This window comes from Artibeus jamaicensis, unplaced genomic scaffold, assembly GCF_021234435.1.
Source record: "Artibeus jamaicensis isolate MK-2021 breed Jamaican fruit bat unplaced genomic scaffold, CSHL_Jam_final contig_233, whole genome shotgun sequence".
In the NCBI taxonomy this organism is placed as follows: Eukaryota; Metazoa; Chordata; class Mammalia; order Chiroptera; family Phyllostomidae; genus Artibeus; species Artibeus jamaicensis.
Genome location: NW_026521486.1, coordinates 51328009 through 51347608, shown reverse-complemented (window position 1 = coordinate 51347608; position 19600 = coordinate 51328009).

Genomic DNA, 19600 nt, shown 5'->3' with positions numbered 1-19600 from the left:
ATAATGAAATAAAACTTCCTTAATTTGGTGAAGGAAACAGACATATAAGTCCAAGAAGCACCGAGAATCCCAAACAAGATTATACAAAGAGGCCCACACCAAGACACATCATAATTAAAATGCCAAAGGTTAAAGATTAAGAGAGAATATTAAAAGCAGCAAGAGGAAGGCAGGTAGTTACCTCAGAGGGAATCCCCATAAGACTGTCAGCTGATTTCTCCAAAGAAACTTTGCAGGCTAGAAATGATTGGCAAGGAGTATTCAAAGTGATGGAAAACAAGGACCTACAACCAAGATTACTCTACCCAGAAAAGCTATCATTTAGAATCAATCAAAGGGCAGATAAAGATCTCCCCAGAAAAGAAAAAACTAGAGGAGTTCATAATCACCAAACCATTATTATATGAAATGTTAAAGGGACTTATTTAAGAAAAAACAGATCAAAACTATGAATGATAAAATGTCAATAAATACATATCTACCAAAAATTGAAGCTAAGAAATAGACTAAGCAAACAAGCAAAACAGAAACAGAATCATATATATGGAGAATGGTTTGATGGCAGCCAGATGAGAGAGGGGTTTGGGGGAGTAGGTGAAAAGGTGAAGGGATTAAGAAGAACAAATTGGTAGTTACAGAATAGCCATGGGGATGTACAGTACAGTATAGGAAATGGAGTAGCCAAAGAAGTTATACGCATATTCTATGGACATGAACAAAGGTGTGGGGATTGCCTGAGGGAGTGGGGGTTGCTGGTTGGAGGGCGACAAAGGGGGAAACTGGGACAACTGTGATAGCATAATCAATAAAATCTAATTAAAAATGAAATTAGCTATAGGCTTTTTTGTAGCTCCTCTTCATTAAGTCAAGGAAATTCCCTTCTATTTAGAGCTTGCTGAGAGTTCTTAGTCATGAATGGATGTTGAATTTGTCAAATGGTTTTTCTGCATTGATTGAGATGATCATGATTTTTTTGTTTATTAATAAAATGAATTACATTAATTGAACTGACCTTGTATTCTTGGGAGAACTCCATTTAATTATGATGTGTTTTCTTTTTTATTGCTAGATTTAATTTGTTGATTTTTAAAAAATATTTTATTTACTTATTTATTTTTAGAGAAAGGAGAAGGGAGGAAGAAAGACAGGGAGAGAAACATTGATGTGTGAGGGATACATTGGTCGGTTGCCTCTCACATGCCCCCAACTTGGGACCTAACTTGCAACCTAGGGATGTCTGCTGACTGGGAATTGAACCAGCAACCTTTTGGTTTTCAGGCCAGCACTCAATCCACTGAGCCACACCAGCCAGGGCCGAATTTTGTAATGTTTTGATAAGTATTTTTGCATTGATATTCATGGAAGCTCCTGGTCTATAGTTTTTTTCTTTTATTGTTTTTGTCTCCCACTTGTATCAGGGTAATGCCAACCTTACAAAATGAGTTAGGAACTGTTTCCTTCCCTTCTAGTTTCTGGAAGAATGTGTGTATAATTGATATTATTCCTTAAGTGTATTTGGTAGAATTCACCAATGAAGCAATCAGAGTCTAGAATTTTCTTTATTGAAAGTTTCTAAACTAAGAATTTAATTTCTTTAATAGATATAGAATGATTTAGGTTATTAATTTTGCATGAGTTCTGATAGTTTGTGTTTTTTGAAAGAATTTGTCCATTTCATGTAAGTTGTCTAACTTTAAAATTAAAAAAAAATTTAATCTCACTCAAGAATGTGTTTATTGATTCGAGAGAGAGAGAGAGAGAAAGAGAGAGGGAGAGAAACATCAATGTGAGAGAGAAACATCAGTTGGTTGCCTCCCATTTGCACCTGAGGATTGAACCTGAAATCTAGGTATGTGCCCTGACCAGGGATCAAACCCACTACCTTTGTGTGCACAGGACTACACTCAGCCAACTGGGCCATCTGGCCAGGGCTAAGTTGTTTAATTTATGGGCAGCAAGTTGTTTACAATATTCCCTTATCCTTTTAGTGTTTATAGAAATCTGTAATAATATCTCATCTTACATCAATGATATTGGTGGTTTGTGTCTTCTCTTGTCTTTTTTTCCCCTGGATTGAGGTTATTCAATATTTTAAATCTTTTCAGCCCCGCCTGATGTGGCTCAGTGGATTGAGCGCTGGCCTGTGAGCAGAGGGGTCATTCGTTCGATTCCCAGTCAGGGCACATGCCTGGGTTGTGGGACAGGCCTCCAGTTAGGGGCGTGCAAGAGGCAACCACATATTGATGTCTCTTTCCCTTCCCCATTCTCTAAAAATAAATAAATAAAACATTTTTTAAAAACCTTAAAAAATATTTTGAATTTTTTCAAAGAATCAGCTTTTGGTTTCATTAGTTTTCTCTACTATTTTTCTGTTTTTAAGGTTATCGATTCCTGTTTTTATGGGTTTTTAAAAAAGATTTTATTTATTTATCTTAGAGAGATGGGAAAGAAAGGAGAGAAACACAGATCATTTCCTTCTTGCAAGCTTCCAGCTGGGGACCTGGTCCACAACCCAGGCATATGTCCTGACTGGGAATCGAACCAGTGACCTTTCAGTCCACAGAATGGTGCTCAACACACTGAGCCACACTAGCCAGGGCTGTTCTTACGTTTATTATTTCCTGACTTCTGCTTGCTTCTTGCTTTGGTTTTAATTTGCTTTTCTCTTTCCAGTTTCTTAACTTGAGAGGTTAGTTTTTTATTTCAAAGCTATCTCGTTTTTTTTTAACTAACTAACTAACTAACCAACTAATTTTAGAAAGAGAGGAAGAGAAGGAGAGAAACATCAGTTGGCTGCCTCTTGCAGCACACCCCCACCTGACCTGGCCTGCAACCCAGGCCTGTGCCCTGACAGAGAATCAAACTGGTGCCCTTTCAGTGTGCAGGCTGGCACTCAGTCCACTGAGCCACACCAGCCAGGGCTTTTCTTATTTTTTTTAAATATAAATATTTGATGCTGTAAATTTCCCTCTATGCACTGCTTTATCTGTTTTTCAAAATGTTTAACTACTTAAAAATATTTTACGCATTCACTTGTGATTTCTTCTTTTATCTATGGGTCATTTAGAAGAATGTGGTTTAATCTATACATATTTTAAGATTTTTCCAGATATCATTCCATTATTGATTTTTAGTTTAAGCCCCTCATGGTCAGAGAACATAGGTGATATGATTTCATTTCTTTAAATTTGTTGAGAATTGTTTTTTCTTATTTGGCCCAGAATATGATCTATCTTAATGAATGTTCCATGCACAGCTGAAAAGAATGTGTATTGTGCAGTTCTTGGGTAAAACTTTGTACACACATTCCTTATATCACATTGGGTGATGGTGTTGGGCAGATCTTATACATCTTTATTACTGACTTTCTGTCTGTCTGTCTACTAGTTACTGAGAGAGGAGTATTGAAGTCTCCAAAAATAAATTTGAATTTGTCTATTTTTTCTTTTAGTTCTATTAATTTATCTTTTTAAAAAGTCTGTTGTTGGAGCATGCACATTTAGGATTGTATATCTTCCTGATGCACCAGCTCCTTTTGTATAATGTCATGTCCCTCCTTATCCTAGACATATTCCTTGTTTTGCAGTCTATTTGTCTGCTATTAATATGACTTTCTTTTGATATTCCCTTCTCAGGGTGTGACATCACCATCCAGAGAGGTATCAAGGGCAGAAACTGAGTTGTCAGTCTTGACACATCCCACCCTTCATGACCGTATCAACCCAGAGTCAAAACCTGTTCATTTTACTTCCTAAATGACTCTGGAAACTTTCTCCTTTCCGCTCACAGTCGTCACCCCAGTCTAAGTGCCACTGCTTTATCTTTCCGTTGGCCTACTCTATTAAGTTTACTAACTGATCTCTTTGAACCTGCTCTGGCCTAATCTATTTTCCACCCTACAAGCAGGCAGGATTTGTTAAAAAACAAACAAACAACAAACAAACAAACAGAAATGAAATCACCCCTCTAAATCTAATTAGATCTAATTAGGTCCTATTGTTCTTAGGGTAAAGGCCCTAAACCTAAGGCAGCTGACAGGGAAGGCCCTGTGTGGTCCGGCCCTCCCTCCCTCCTCCTCCAGTTTTCTCCTGTACTTCGTCTCCCTTTTAGTATGGCTCCACTGCCCTTCTTTCTGTTTCTGGAACATGTTGTGTTCCTGCTTACCCAGGGCCTTTGCACATGCAATTCCCTGTATCTAGATCATTCTCTTCCCCTTACTGCAGCTTCTTCTATTAACTTACCTTTCAAATCTCAGTTCAAATAGGTATTGCTTCCTCAGGGAAGTTCCCCTATCTCCTTCAAATTTAGGCCAGCTTCCTCTGTAATATACTCTAATAGGATTATGTCAGCCTCATTAAAATAAATTATAGTGACTTATATTTATATCTTTATTAACATAATTATTAGGTTACTATTTTTTTTCCTCCAACTAGACTGTAAGTTCCGGGGGCCATTTCTACTTCACTCATCATTGTGTTCTTAGTGCTTGAACTTACTCTATGCTTAATAAATATTTGTTGAATATGTGGGGAGCCAATGGGTGGCAGAGAAAAGGAAGAGGCAGAAGATGAAGTGGGAAAGATTGAGTGAGGATCGGGTCAAGGAGGCCTAGTGGGAGAGTTTGCACTTTCCTGGTTCTCAACTTTATTTTGCCCCAGGTGCACTGGGGAACATGTCATGAATGCAGGTGCCCAGGTACCACCTCCACCTGCAGAATAATAGTCTTTGGGGTTAGGGTCTAGGCCTCTATTTATAACAAGTTTCCTAGAGATACAGATTGAGGGCTAGTGTTCCAGGATGTGGGGAGGCATTGAAACGTGAAGCAGGGAAGTGTCTTGATCAGAATTGTGTTTTGGCAAGACCATTCTAGCTGCATGTCCTGGAAATGTACGAAAGAACAAGACTGAAGATTACTTCAGTCACTGAGGCAAGTGATCGTGAATGCCTGAACTAAGGGAGAATCAGTGGAAATATAGGGAAGCGAAGAGGTTCAGTGGAAATTTAGAAGTTAGGTTTGGCAAGTCCTGGTGTCTAATTGGATGCACAGGGAAAGAAGAATAGCAACAATAATAACGACTGATTCTACAAGCTTTACACACATTCTATTTTTTATTTTATTATATTTTATTTATTTATTTATTTTAAAGATTTTATTTATTTCTCTTTAGAGGGGAAGGGAAGGAGAGAGGGAGAGAAATATCAATGTATGGTTGCCTTTTGTGCGTCCCTGCTGGGAACTGGCCTGCAGGGAACCAGCCTGCAACCCAGGCATGTGCCCTGACTGGGAATCAAACCGCAATTGTGTGGTTCGCAGGCCCGCGCTCAATCCACTGAGCTACACCAGCCAGGGCACACATTCCATTTTTTTTTAAAATATTTTATTTATTCCTGGAAAGAGGGGAAGGGAGGGAGAAAGAGGGAGAGAAATATCAATGTGTGAGAGAGACCTCAATCTGTTGCCTCTGGAATGGCCCCCAACTGGGGACCTGGCCCTCAACCCAGGCATGTGCCCTGACTGGAAATCGAACCAGCGATCTTTTGGTTCGCAAGCCGGGACTCAATCCACTGAGCCACACCAGCCAGGGCACATGCACACCCACTTTATTTAGCTCCGTAACAACCATCTGAGGCAGGTTATAATACATCCCTGGGACTTCAGGTAACTCTACATTTCTTGCTGTGGAGGGAGTAATATTGTTCACTGGACAAGGACCATGAGAGGAAGTGAGGCCAAGCGGGTGGCTTTAGATAATGACTTCTGTTTGGAACCTACTGACTTTGAGACATTAGTGAGACATCCAAGTGGTGATTAGAAATACGTGTCTGCAGCTCTCTTCAGAGTGTGGAGCTGGCACTCCCGGAGCCATTATCTTGAGAGTGAAAGGGATTGGCCAGAAGAAAAGAAATTGAGCCCTGGCTGGTGCAACTCAGTGGACTGAGTGCGGGCTGCAAACCAAAGGGTCGCTGGTTCGATTCCCAGTCAGGGCACAGGCCTGGGTTGCAGGCCAGGTCCCCAGTGGGGGCCACATGAGAGGCAACCACACATTGATGTTTCTCTAACTCTCTTTCTCCTTCCCTTCCCCTCTTTCTAAAAATAAATAAATAAAGTCTTTAAAATATTAAAAAAAAAGAAGTTGAAAAGAGGCTCTTAATCTGGCCTCTGCAGATGTATTTCCTAAACACATGAGTCCCTTGAGTTATATGGGAGATGCTGGCAATCTGTGATTGTGCCTTAGAGTCTCAAAGGGATGCATGGCCCACCACAAAATAAAGGACTGCAGATACAAGTGGTGGATAGATAAGAGGATTCAGGAATGAAGGTTGGAAAGGAGTGGCCAGAGAGATAGCAAGAAATTCAGAAGCTGTAAGGCCAAGATGTCTTGTCTTGTCTTGTATTCATACATATATTTTTAGTCTTTTCTAGAAAGAGGGAATGGTCAGCGGTGTGCATTGCAATATACCAGGGAGGTCAGATAAGAGATAACTTGAAAAGAGCCCACCAAATGTGGCTGTTACTTGATTACTGAAGAATTTGACAATTTCTGTGGATGATCGCTGGGATAGTAGCAGGTACGATGAGGTGAGAAATGACAATAAATATGGCCTCTCCTTTTGGGAAGCCTGGTTGCAGAGGCAAGGAGAAGGAGGAGTCAGGGGTCAGGGCTGGTTTTCCTCCCTCCTCCCCTCCTTTCTTAGTTTTTTAAGGGTAAAGGGACTTGCTCATGGATGCAGGTAGAGGGGTGAAATCCATCCTGCGATAAGAGTGGGAGTACCAGGTCCAGAGAGAGAAGCTACCTGATGGAGCAAGGTCCTGAGGGGATGGAGTTCACAATACATGTGGAAGGCCTGTCCCAGTGCACAGGGCATGCCACCTCCACCTTCTGGAAGGTAAGGGTGGGAGTGGAGATAGATAACAGGTGAGGGAAGCATTGTTAAAGATGGTAGTGGAAACCTTGGGCCTGTTTAGGCACCAAGAATTTGTGGTTCTGGTGACTAGCAGAGGGAAGGAGCAATGGTGCATCTCTGGTCTCTCATATCAGCTGAGGAGATGCCCTCTTCTGCTCTGAAGATTTCACTGTCTTTTTGTTAGCCTGGGACACCTCCCTCCTACGTTCTTCTTATCTTCCTCCAGGAAGGCTTCCCTGACTGACCCCTCTGTACTGGCCCTTTCCAGCTGCCGGCTCAGTTCCCCATTTCTTTTTTTGCTCCAGCATAGAGACCGAGAGCTCCCCCTGATTCAGGGTCTGTTTGTCTTTCTCTGGTCTCTAAAGAGAAAGTCCACAGATAGGAATGGGGAAGGAATGGAAACCATGTGTATTTATAAAATGGGTAGCTTCTCCCTCAGGATCGCCCCAATGCAGCTCTCAGGATGGGCTCTGCCCGCAAGGTGGTGCTCGGCCAGAGACTGTCTGGCTGGCACGGTCTGGGCAACAGGCCCAGTCGGCAGGCTGACAGCAGGGCCTCGCTCTGGCCCAGGACCTTTGCTCCCTGCCCTGATGGCTCTGGCCTCTGTTGCCATGGCTGCCTCTTAGTTTGGTATAAACAGAACTTTTTCTCCTCTTCCTCATTTCCAGCTTTACTGACACACAAGTGTCTCCCCAGGTATGGGCCGGAGGCATGAGGATGGTGAATCACCGAATTTAGTTCCTTTCCACCCCCTCACTGTGCTCTGGCTGGCTTTGCTGCAACCTCCTGCCCCGCCTCTGTCCTGCTGGAATTGGGGAGGGGTGACAAAAGAGTTAGGATTCACATGGTCTAGCAGATCCGGTGGTGGGTGCAGGGAGGAGCCCTTCTGTCCTGGATTACCTCCTTCGGGCTGTTTCTAAATCAGTGGAAGCCTTTCTGAGGCCTGTTCAGCCCTGGGTATCAGTGAGATCAATCACAGCTTTTTTCCTCCCTTGTCTTCTGGATCCTTGGGGCCCAAGGTGAAGGAGAAGAGAAGATAGGAAAAGAGAAATGTGAGGGAGAGAAAAGAGATCAAAGGGGAGAAGAGGACTCATCTAGATAATGTAGAATCATAAAATCCTTCCTTCCTTCCTTCCTTCCTTCCTTCCTTCCTTCCTTCCTTCCTTCCTTCCTTCCTTCCTTCCTTCCTTCCTTCCTTCCTTCCTTCCTTCCTTCCTTCCTTTCGTCCATGGATCAGGCAAGTTCATGTGCCAGGTGCTGAGGGAAACGGAAACATGTGTAAGACATGACTCTGCTTTTGAGGAAAGTGACTTGGTGCTGGTGTAAGGGCCCTGGGAATCTGGGGACTCTGGTTTGAGTCTGACTACCACTTGCTGGAAAAGTTACTTCTCTGAGACTTGGGTTCTTCCTCTGTAAGTAAAAATAATGATACTGAACTCTCAAAGTCATTGTGAGGATCAAATAGGCAACTTTGAAAGACTGACCCATTAGCTGATGATCAGTGCATGTTATTTGCCTGAGAGTCAGGTTTACAATCAGGGAGGGGCACGCAGGCAGGTGGAACCCAGCCCAGGGGTGTGACAAAGGCCCATTTTTGGGGGGGGTCTCTGTGGGTGTGGCCACTTCTGGCAATGGTGACTGGGGCAGCCTGCTGGGGAGGTGCCTGGTGTGTGATTTTCATTCAGTAAATGTTTGCAGAATGAATAGGGTGTGCCGGAGCCAGGGCCTGCTGGAAGGGTAAGATTTCAGCAGGTGCAGGTGACAGGGGGGTACTGTGGGAGGGAGGGAGCAGCCCTGGGGCTGGGGCAGGGAAGCAGCTAGTGCCAGATGGGGAGGGCTCAGCTCAGCCTCCAGATGAGTTTGACCTTTATTCTGAAGGCAGCAGGAAGATTGGAGCCGGGGAGTTACAGGATCAAATAGGTGTTTATAGAAGGTCAGTTTGGCTGGGCACCGGGAGAAGACATCTTGGAGCAAAGCGAGCTGGGGACATGGAGGGGGCCAGGGACAGAGGGGCAGAGGGACAGTGTGTATGTGTCCAGGAGTCTCACACCAGGTGATGACGTCATCTCCCCCCTCCACTCTGCAGAGGTTGCTCTTCCCAGCAAGTCTTCAGGGCCCCTGTCTCACCTCCACACAAAAAACAGGAGGGAACATTATGAGAGGGCGGAGAATCTCTCAGGGACCCAGAGGGCAAGGGTACAGCACTACTTCCTTTCTTGTCCTCCCTCCTGGGGACCCAGGGCCCAGCTTAGAGTAACCAAGTGGGAGGGGAAGAGGAGGACAGCGCTGGAGCTAGAACCTGAGTCCCTTGGTCTTCTGGGTCCAGCTCCTGTCCTCTAAGAGACAGTGTGAGTCGACTGTGGTTTTCAAAGCTGGAGAGGTAGGTAATAGTGACAGAGAGAGTGAGAATCCATTCGGTCTCAGGAAGGGCTGTGCATGAACCCTGGAGCTCAGTAACAGAAGACTAATTAAGATTGACAGTATTGTCCATCCCCAGGATCTAACCTTCCTGGGAGGGAAGTTTCCGGTCTGGGACTGGCTGGTAGGAATCTGAGACTTTAACTTGGTTGGCCCCAGATCCATCTCTTCTGCCCCTTTACTCCTTCTCATTTCCTGATGGACCACACACCCCGGAGTGAGTCAGATGTGCTGCCCAGGCCCACAACCCCCCACCCTCAGCCCTGAATCAGCCTGAGCTCTGGAGATAGCTATTCTAGCTCAAGGTGGGGAGATAAGGTTTATGGTCCTGGATAGCCTCATTGGCTGTGAGGTGTCTGTTTTGCAAACATACCTTTCAACTGCATTCCTCCCCGGCCAGACCCAACCTTACTCAGTCTCTTCCAGGAATTGCAGACCGTCTGAGAGCACCATTTTAAGAAACCTGCTGAGCACCTCCTTTCCCCAAGGCTATCTCCTCACCATGCGGCCTTGCTCCGCCTCCACACCTGCACCCCTGAGTCCTGCTGCTCCCACTGGCTTCTGGGCCGGCCCCGCCGAGGCCAGGTCTGAGTGAGAAGAGAGCCAGCGCAGCTCCCTTTTCCAAGGAGCACCCCCCTTCCCTAGTCATTCATTTCTATACCTACTGCTCCTCGGACCAGTCAGTCCTTCCTTCTGTCTATCCTTTTGCTCCCTTTCAATGTGTAGTGTATTATGCTGTGTTCAGGGGCTGTCACTGCAGTGGGAGAGACTGAGGCAGCCCCCGGAGCAGCGCCGCTGAAGGTGCGCTTCTTTGCTGAGGTGGGGGGAGGGAAACAGCAGGAAGGGAGAGTCCTTGGAGAAAAGCACGCAGTCTTCTCCCATCACGGTAGGAATGCTGAACTCGCACTTCACAGGAGCAGTGAAGACCTCACAAATGTGAGCTAACGGTTTGTTTTACATACGATATAGAACAAAAGCCGAGAGCCAAGTCTAGCCTGGTTTCAGGTTCAGTGCATTTCCCACCACAGTGTTATCGCTTTGGAAAATTCCAAGGTCTAAAAACCAAGTTAATTTAAATGTAAATAATAATCAAACATAATTGCAAGGACTTTTAGAAGTAAATGGTACTGCTCCTTTGTGACACAGATGAGACTACTGTAGCTCAGAGAGGGAAGTGACTTGTTGCGTGTTGCACAGCAAGTTAGAGACTGAGTTAAAACTAGAGCACGAGCTATTCTGTTCTCAAATTTATGTTTTCCTGCTCTGTCACATTGTTCCAAAAATTCTGTGAAAGAATTCTCAAACTGAAAATCAATTTTAATTTTATTTTGTTTTCATCACAAATTCTAGAGTACTTTGGAGGGGATAGCAGGGCTTTGCCCCACAGACCAGCGGGACAACGTCTGCAGGCCTCCTGAAAGGCATCTGCTTTATCAGAGGTGCTGGCTGATCAGGCTCAGAGCTTCCATGCCGGTCTGGGAAGGCTGCATTCCTGCCTCTCAGCCTGTCTCTAAGTGACCTCAGGACATGTATGAAATGTTTCTGAGCTTCTGTGTCCCAATTTGTAAATGAGGCTATTTGTACTTTCCTCACAGGCTTAGTTGTAAGGATTAAATGGGGTCATACAAGGTCTATTGTGTAGGATGTGTTCGGCATATGGTTCTATGTTGAAGGAATGGGGGGGGTGTGGGGCAGGGAGGCAAGACTGGGTTTGAAGGCAGGCAGTGTCCATTTTCACCCCTCCCATTTGCTAACTGCCAGAGCACAAGCTATTCTTTTTTGTTAACCTTATTTATTTATTTTTAGAGAGAGGGGAAAGATGGGAGAAAATGAAGGAGAGAAACATTGATGTGTGAGAGAAATATCGATTGGTTGCTGCTCGCATGCCCCCAACTGGGGACCAGGCTTGCAAACCAGGCAAGTGTCCTGACCTGGAATTGAACCAGGGAATTTTTAATTTGCGAGATGATGCTCAGCCCATTGAGCCACACCAGTCAGGGTAAGCACAAGCTATTCTTAACCTTGAAGCTGTTTCCTCAGCTCTAAAATCCGATAATGCTTATTTCATAGTTTCTGAACAGATTAAAAGTTGTCATTACCATCTCATGGGAACTCCTGCACCATTGGGGTGCCAGCTCTGGGAGATCAGGTCAGAGCTGGGGATGCCCAATCAGAATCCAGGTTGGAGGGGAAAGCCTGCAGTTTTGGAGGGTTTCCTGAAGGAGGTGGGTAGAGCCAGGTTGGAAAAACAGAGAGAGAGAAGAGGAGAGTCCCTGGTCTGGTAAATTGCATAGCTGGGCAGAGAGTTTGTGTACAACCTGGCTGCCAAGTGGAACAGGGGCAGGCCATGGGTAGGGAGGGGTGGTTGGAGGTGGAGGGTTGGTGCGGCTGGACCTGGGAGCTATGGGAGCCATGAGCTCATGGGTCTGGGGGGTGGACACTTCTGAGCCAGAAGTTCTGGTCTGGGAGGGAGACGGTCTTCTCTCTGGTGGAGCTTTCTCTTCTCTGGCTTCCATGTTCTGGAGGTTTCTTCTGCTGCTCAATCTTCTCTTAACTCCCTGAGATGATCACCTGGGAAACCTGGGGAGGCAAGGAAGAAGAAAGAGTTGCTCAACCTTGGGGAATAGATGGTCCCAGCCGGGCTCCAGCCTGGAATTCTGCTGGGAACAAACAAACACGCACTGAGTTGTGTTGCTATGGGAGCTTACTTGACATTTCCCCAAGGCTAAACTGGCCGGGGCTGGCCCAGGCCCAGTCATTTTCACCCTGCAGGTAAGCAGACCCGACCTAAGAATGATCTATGAGTCACTGTGTCCCACTTTGGGATTATCTGCCCTCAGAGACCAGGGAATCCTAGAGGAAGGTTGGCAAATGGGTAGTAGGTTTTAGGGCTTTCCTTGACCTGAGTTACTGTCTCCCTTCCCCTCTTATTTTATCTGTTATAGACACCTGCCCCCCACCTGCACACACACAATGGTGTGGGCTGAGTCAATAGTCTGTGCATTTGTTTCTCATACATCGGTGGGGTGCAGTGCCTGCTAGGCACTTTCTGTGGATGCCATCATACCAAGACCGTCACATTCCTGCCTTCATGGAGATTTCCTCTTGGTGGGGAGAGGCCCCCTAAGTCTGTCTGAATTCCAGTGGTTGAAGAGGTAATTAGATGTTTGACAAATACTAATTGAATGTAATGTGTGTGTGATTGTAAAACAAAATAAGAAAAATGTTTTGGATCCTTTCTTCTGGGTTATCCATCCACTTGCCACTTCCCTTGACAGAGATGAATGGACACCAGCAGTGAGAGAACATCATGGGGAAGAGCAGCTCGAGCTCTGGACTTACCTCAGACTTGAGGTCAAGTGTTGAAGGACTTTTAGTGTTTTTGTCTGTGAAATGGAGGGTAATGTTGATTTCCTCATGGATCATTTTAGGGTTCCACAAGTAATCATTTAGGGTTACAAGTGTAAGAGTTCTGACATTTTTCAACACAGTGGGCATCTAATAAATAAGAGCTACCATTATGATCACCATCGTTATTACCACCACCACCATGGTCAGCAGGGGGGAAAGCCCTGGGCTGAGCATGGGGGGAGGGAGTTGTCAATAGGCAGGGCTAAGTTTGCATGGCTAGCTCCCTAGAACTTCAATTTGCAAGTTCTGTTTTGCATGGTGGCAGATTTTTGCATGTTATCCTTCATTGCTGTCCTACAGACTCTTTCTTATAGCCCCAACTGCCACCGCCCTCTAGTTATCCTCGTCACACTGGGCAGACAATGCAGAGGACACGAAAATGCACGAGACACTGTCCCATCTTGTGAGGGGAACAGGCCTTACATTCCCATAGGCAGCTGTAGTAAAGCCTGTGCAAGCACAGGTTGTGTGGGGGGTGGTCCTGAAGACGGTGAAGGGCTGGGGGCGCTGCACTGGGGCAGTCTTTAGGAAAGGCAGAGGGGCGGCAAGAGTCAAGCTAACACTGACTGAAAACCTGCAAGTCAGGTACTTTTCTCTTATCTAACGTTCACATCAGTCCCCTTAGATGGTTATTATCTGCGTTTCCAGTTGAGGAGAAGGAACCTCAGAGAGATTAAGCAATTTGCCTAACTTCACAGAGTTGGGAGTCAAATACCTATGAGTGTATTCACTCTCCCTTGGCTATTAGGCACACTTGGTAGGGGTGGGGAGCAGTAGAACATTTCTAAATAGACTTCAGTCCACCAGTGAAGAGCCCATGAGTTACAATTCCTGGTCTTCCCTTCACAGCTCTGTGACCTTGGGCACTTTCCCAGGCCTGGCAGTGTCCTTATGAGTCTAAATGAGGTGAACTGTGCAGTGTATGTAGGCCCTCAGAACATGTTTCTGAGGCTCCAACAACCCCTCAGATGCTCAAATCCCCTTGAACTTCTTCCTCATGCAGGGAAAGCCACAACTTCCCAGATGATGAAGCAGATCCCACCCATACAAAGCTTGATGTTTTGGGAAGTCTTTGCTTGCAGTGAGCAGAGGTGTTAGTAGGGGCTTCTTCCCTCTGCTAATAGTTGTAGCCCTTTGTGCCACACAGATGAATGTCCCACCTTTCTCCTGCAGTCTATGCCTCTTTTTCTCTGGGGCTCACACTTCTGCAGCTATATGTTTCTCCACAGGATATGGTTCCCATTTTCCTCCCTATCCCAGACATCTTGCATCAGCTCCCATTTGTCCAAGTGTCTCCTAAGAGCCAGATAGGAGCCAAACACTGTGTTTCAGGCATGGCATAATCAGAGGGGACAAAAATGTGCTTGCTCATACTTGGTTCTCTTGCTAAGGATCATGGAGGGTTTTGGCGGCCTCATCATGCTGTTGGCGATTGAAGGCACGTGTGTGTGTGTGTACACTTGTGAGATAAACTGAAGTACGGATGCATGTGTAAGTTGTATGTTCAGGGGAAGATCTATCCACTCAGTCTGTGGCATCTACTCTGGGCTGGAGCCCTTGCCATGCAGAGGCTGGCACAGAATTAGGAATCAGACAGAAACTGGTCTGTCTGCTGGGGACTGTGGTGTGACACTGATGGGATAAGGTGATGGCAGGGGTAGGTCTAGTGGCTCGTGGCAAGTGCATGCACTAGTCTGGTTGGAGTAGAAGGTGCTAGGGTTGAGCAGGGAGTGATCAGAAGTGTATATGAGTCACCTCCTCAATTCCTTTCGCCTTGGACTTAGCCATGCAATCAGCTACCACAGCTGTTGGTTCTTCTTGCTTACCATGGCCTGGTTCCGTCCCTGTGTTCTCATCCCACTGACCCACTACACCACATCTCTCCTCGATTTCCTTCTGTAATAGCCCCCTTTCTAGTCTCTTGCCTTCAGTGTTTGCTCTTAGCATCTAACCTACATATCTCAGTGCTTACTCTTCCTAAAGCACGGCCTTCACCACGTCACTCTCCTCCCCACACTTTCATTGGACCCTGTGACCTATAAGATAAACTCTGTGTGGCCTTCGAAATCCTGTTCCTCTTCAGTGACTCCATTGCATTTCCAGAGAATTTCATGCATATCTTATTTTTTAAAACTCAACTTAATCAAGCCAAAACCCATTTTAAACAGCTCTTCCTGTCCCTTAGAAGTCATTTAACGTATGTCTGAATCATTCATTTATCTGATATCCATATTTTGTTGATAAGATGCAGGAGGTAGACTTTGGCCAGGCAGTATTTTTATTATTACAAGGTCTCAGTGTGTACACTGATATCTTTATACCCCTGCAGACCTGGAGACTTCCACATCTCCCTCTGCATACATTTGGGTCAGCATGGGTATTGAACATCTGTTGTTTTTACCTGTCCAATATCTCCTCCTCTTCTTATGGTAAATCAACTGTTTTGGTCTCCTTCTCTATAGTTTGAGTGGGGCTGACCACTTCTCTCCAGTAGCTGTGCACATGATCCAGTATAGTCAAAATTACAGTATTCTAGGCCCCTGGCCAGAGTGATTGGCTCTGGGATGAGTATGTGACTTAAGTCAGCTCAGTGAGAGTCAGCCTTGGAACTTCAGTGGGAAGGGTTGGGAAAAGGAGGGGCACTGGCTGCAAGCAGCATGGAGATGGTCTGCTGGGGAAGGCAGCTAGCACAGGGAAAGAGTCAAGAGAAGTAGAGAAAGATGGTCCTGATGCCATCATCAAGCCCCTTACCCAGCTATGCCAAAAGCCAAGTGCACCCCTGAACTTTCTAATTGTGTGAGCTAATAAATGATCTTTTATGTTAAGTCCATTTGAAATGAGTCTCAGTCCCTTGCAATCAAGAGTTGGAGCAATGATGTGGATGTGTGTTGGGTGTGGATGTTATAGCTGGGTGCACACAGTGCGTGGCGATGTGCATTGATGAGCGGTGTATATGTGGCTGTGATGAGTGGGTGGGCGAGGTGAGGGCTAACACATATTCCTGTGAGGGTGTCGTGTGTGCATGTGTGTGTGTGTGTGGGGGGGCGGACTGAGAGAGAGAGAGAGGAAGTAACTGACTAGAGAAGATGTGTGGCTGAGGCTGAGGTTGCTGCTGGGGCAGAGCCCTTGGCACCTGTTTGCCTGAGGGCAGAGGCTGAGCTTTACTTTGTATTTATTTGATCACAGAACATGTGCTTGTCATTGTTAACTTCTACCCTTTAGATAAAATCCTCATTCCACTGTATTCCTCATTACACTGAAGTCAAATTCCTTAGATTCTTGAATGATAGAATCATTAAACATTTTTATATTTGATGGGGACATCAGAAATATCAGAGGCTATTTACAGCAAACACTGATATATGATCAGACAGGTGTGACTAGTAAGGGTACAGCCAAATTTCAGCCAGATTAGGTCATTACTTCCTTCTACTCCAGCAGGTAGAGACAGGGGTGGTCAGGGCTGGCCTTGGGGCAGCTCACTTTTAAGGTGAACCTCCCTCTTCTCAGTCCTGCCTCTCCCTGGGCTGTGGTTCCTTTTATGGTGAGTGACTGACGTCAGGCTGCATATTTAGGTCTGGGTATAAAACCTGGGGGTTTATGGCTTTCAGCTCTGATGGGTGCCTTTGATCCCTGAGCCTTCTCTCCAAAGCAGGCTGGGCTTTATCTGTTTTCATCCCATTCCTTCACATCCTTCCCTTAGCTCTTCGCTTCAGCAAAATAGCTTGGTCTCCCAAAGCCTGAGCACCCCAGCCAGGGTACCTAGTCATGCTGGCTGTGCCAAATGTGGACTATAACTATGTAATGTACAGGGCCCACCAGCCCTCGGAGCATCGGAGTGAGGCCTGGGGCATCCAGAGCCTCTGGCCTGACCACGTTGGGTCCTAAGCAGACTCTTTCATTGACCCTGGACTGACACACACAAATGATCCTTTCGTGCAGACTGTGACTCATGCCGTGGAGAAGGTGGAGAATGCCCTAAGCGGTGGGAGGAGGAGGGATGAGATATGGAGGCCAGGAGCGCGCATCTCAGAGGGCTGTGACTTTTCACAACACCTCTTCCAGTGGGGTGTGGCTTTCTCTTCTGTACCAGGCATGGAAGGGCCACCTCTCCATGTATCAAGAACACAAGGAAGAGGCCCTCCTCCTCAGCCAGAGGCTAGGGTGGGCATCTGGACCAGTGTGTGAGAGTGGCCCTAACCTGGGGCTCCTGGGCAAGTGCAGGACACCAGGGCATTCAAAGGTTCTTGTCCAACCCCAAGTTGAGGGTTTTCTAAGGGGGTGCCTGAGGAATGTTTTTCAGAGCACAAAGAGCTCCACTGTATAAACAGAATCCTAGATTTCTCTGAGAAACTGTGGCTGGGGGTAGGGACTTGCAAAATAGAGACTCAGAAGTTTTCACCTCCGACAAGACGGACTTCAGGCGATGCAGAGTGAGGGTGCTCATCTCAGCGTCCTCCCCCATTCCGCCCGATTTCCCGCCTCCTCCGGGGACCCTGGGCCCAGTGCTGACACTTCTGCTCCTCCGCCCGTCAGAGCGTGCTGTCCTCACAGACTCTGGCCCTGCTGATGCCCGTTTGCTGGTCTGAGGACAGCCTCTGAGCTGGGACACCACCATACCCCTTTCCTTGTCCCCCATCATTATTCTGGAAGTGTGAGATAGAGGTTGGAACCCGGAGAAGGAGCCAACCACTATGACCTTGGGCATGTACTTAACCTCGAGTGGCAAAGACAGTGATTATGGCGCCTACTTGATAAGATTAATATTTGTAAGGCATTCTTGCATGTAAGTATAATTATTATAATATTAGAATAAGTCGCATTATGTGTCTGTCTGTCTCCCCCAACATACAGTGCAGGCCATTAAGGACCCCCATTAAGGCTCCCTAGGGACCTTTGCAGTATGTGCCTAGTATATAGTCAGGCACCAATATGCTTAATTAATGACTAAGGACTCCTAACGGTCACTTTTCAACATGGTCCTTCAAGATACACATTGCCGTGACCCAAGGGGGCTCCCGCCTATACATACCTCACTGGTGGAAAAGGAACCAAAAATTGTCTCCTCAAACTTTTTAAGCTAGTACCTGATAAGCAAACGTGTGGATGAATAAATGAATGGGTGAATTAAGGCAGGAAGGAATAAAGGCCTTGGGTCCTGCCCCCACTCCCACCTGGGTCCTCAGGTTGCCTGGAGGGAAAATCAGCACAAAAAGCCCTCTGGACAATAGCTCCATTGCCAAGCAGCCCCGGCTTGGAGCTGGAGGGTGGGGGTGAGGGGGCCAGCGGCCATACCTGACCCCCAAGTCCTTCCTGTTCCTTCCTTCTGCACTCCTGTCTGGTTACCTGAACACATCTTTAGGAAAGTGTTTTTCCTTCAGTGAAGCTGGGGTTTAGGGGAGCTGCGGGATTCCTTCCTGAGGGCTCCTCCAGGGACCCAGCCCCTGGGACGCCTCTCTGGTGACGTCCTGCCTTCCACTTCCCATCGTTCAGGTCGTCCACACTGCGTTCCCATCAGTGGGACTTGGGTGGGTCCATTCACTCTCTGTGTACCTGGCCAGTGTGGTGGGGGGTCAGGCTCTGGGGACTGGCCACTGTCTGCTCTCCTCCCTGAGGGGCAGCATGTGGCCCTTTCCAGGCAGGGACAGTGCACTGCTCTGGGCTTGGGGAGAGGAAGCGAGTGTTGCTGGAGGTCTTGGTGGCCGGCCCAGAGCCAAAGCCTGGTGCTCAACCCTGGCTGCGCGCAGAAAGCTTGCTTTCTTTCTTAAAAGATTTTAGTTTTTAGAGAGAGGGGAAGGGTGAGAGAAAGATAAAGAGAGGGGGAGAAACATTGACTGGTTGCCTCTCACATGCCCCGTCTGGGAACCTGGCCTGCAACCCAGGCATGTGCCCAGATTGGGAATCAAACCGGTGACTTTTTAGTTCACAGGCTGGCCCTCAATCCACCGAGTCACAATGGTCAGGGCAGCACAGAGGAAACTTAAAAAAAATGCAGGTGGAGCCTGACCGGGAAGGTTCCGACGTGATTGCTCCAGACAGAGAACAGGAGTTAAGGGGAGGAGGGTTCCAAGGGCTGAGCCACAGCGGGGTCCTCCTGATACAGGGTGCAGCCAAGGGGTGGGCCCCCCCCAAAAAGATTTGGAATGGTGTCCAGAATTCAAAGTGTATAGGAATATTGGAGAGACATATAAGATGTCCTCACCGCCCCCCCCAGGTGTCAGTTGGGGGAAGGAACAAATAGAGCCAGGGCCATTGAGAGCTGTTTTGCATAGCAACAGTTTTGCAGCTAACCTCTGGAATGATTATTTAACATATGTATAACCTTTAACTGGTTTCATAGATGCGTTAAATAGCTGTGGCCAAGTTTTGAGCCAGGGAGAAGGGAGTGGCTTCTACCCAGGATGTAACTAGGGGCTGCGCCCCTGAGTGACAGCGCCGGTGTGAGAGCTTGGAAAAGACTGGCTCCAGGACATGAGGTGATAACTGCCCAGGTGAGGAGGGAGCCACGTGGTCTCAGCAAAGTAAGGATCCCCTCTTGGCCAGGTGAGGAGAGAGCCACGCGGTTTTGAGGGAAGTGAAAGAGTACTACTCGGCTTTGCCAGAATGGGGACCCCTGCAGCCAGATGAAAGGGAGAGCCACTCGGTTTTTGGAAGAATGTAGACCCCTGCAGCCAGGTGAGGAAGAAAGCCACATGCTTTTGGTCAGAGTGCTGACCCCTGCAGCTTTGGTAGAAGAGGCCCACACGACTTTGGGGTGCCCCCTTTGGTCGCGTGGCCTGGAAAGCAGGAGAGACTTTGACTGGAACTGGGTACAAAGAACTCTTGCCAGTGGACTGTGAGAGGGTACCACAGTATTTTGGATTAA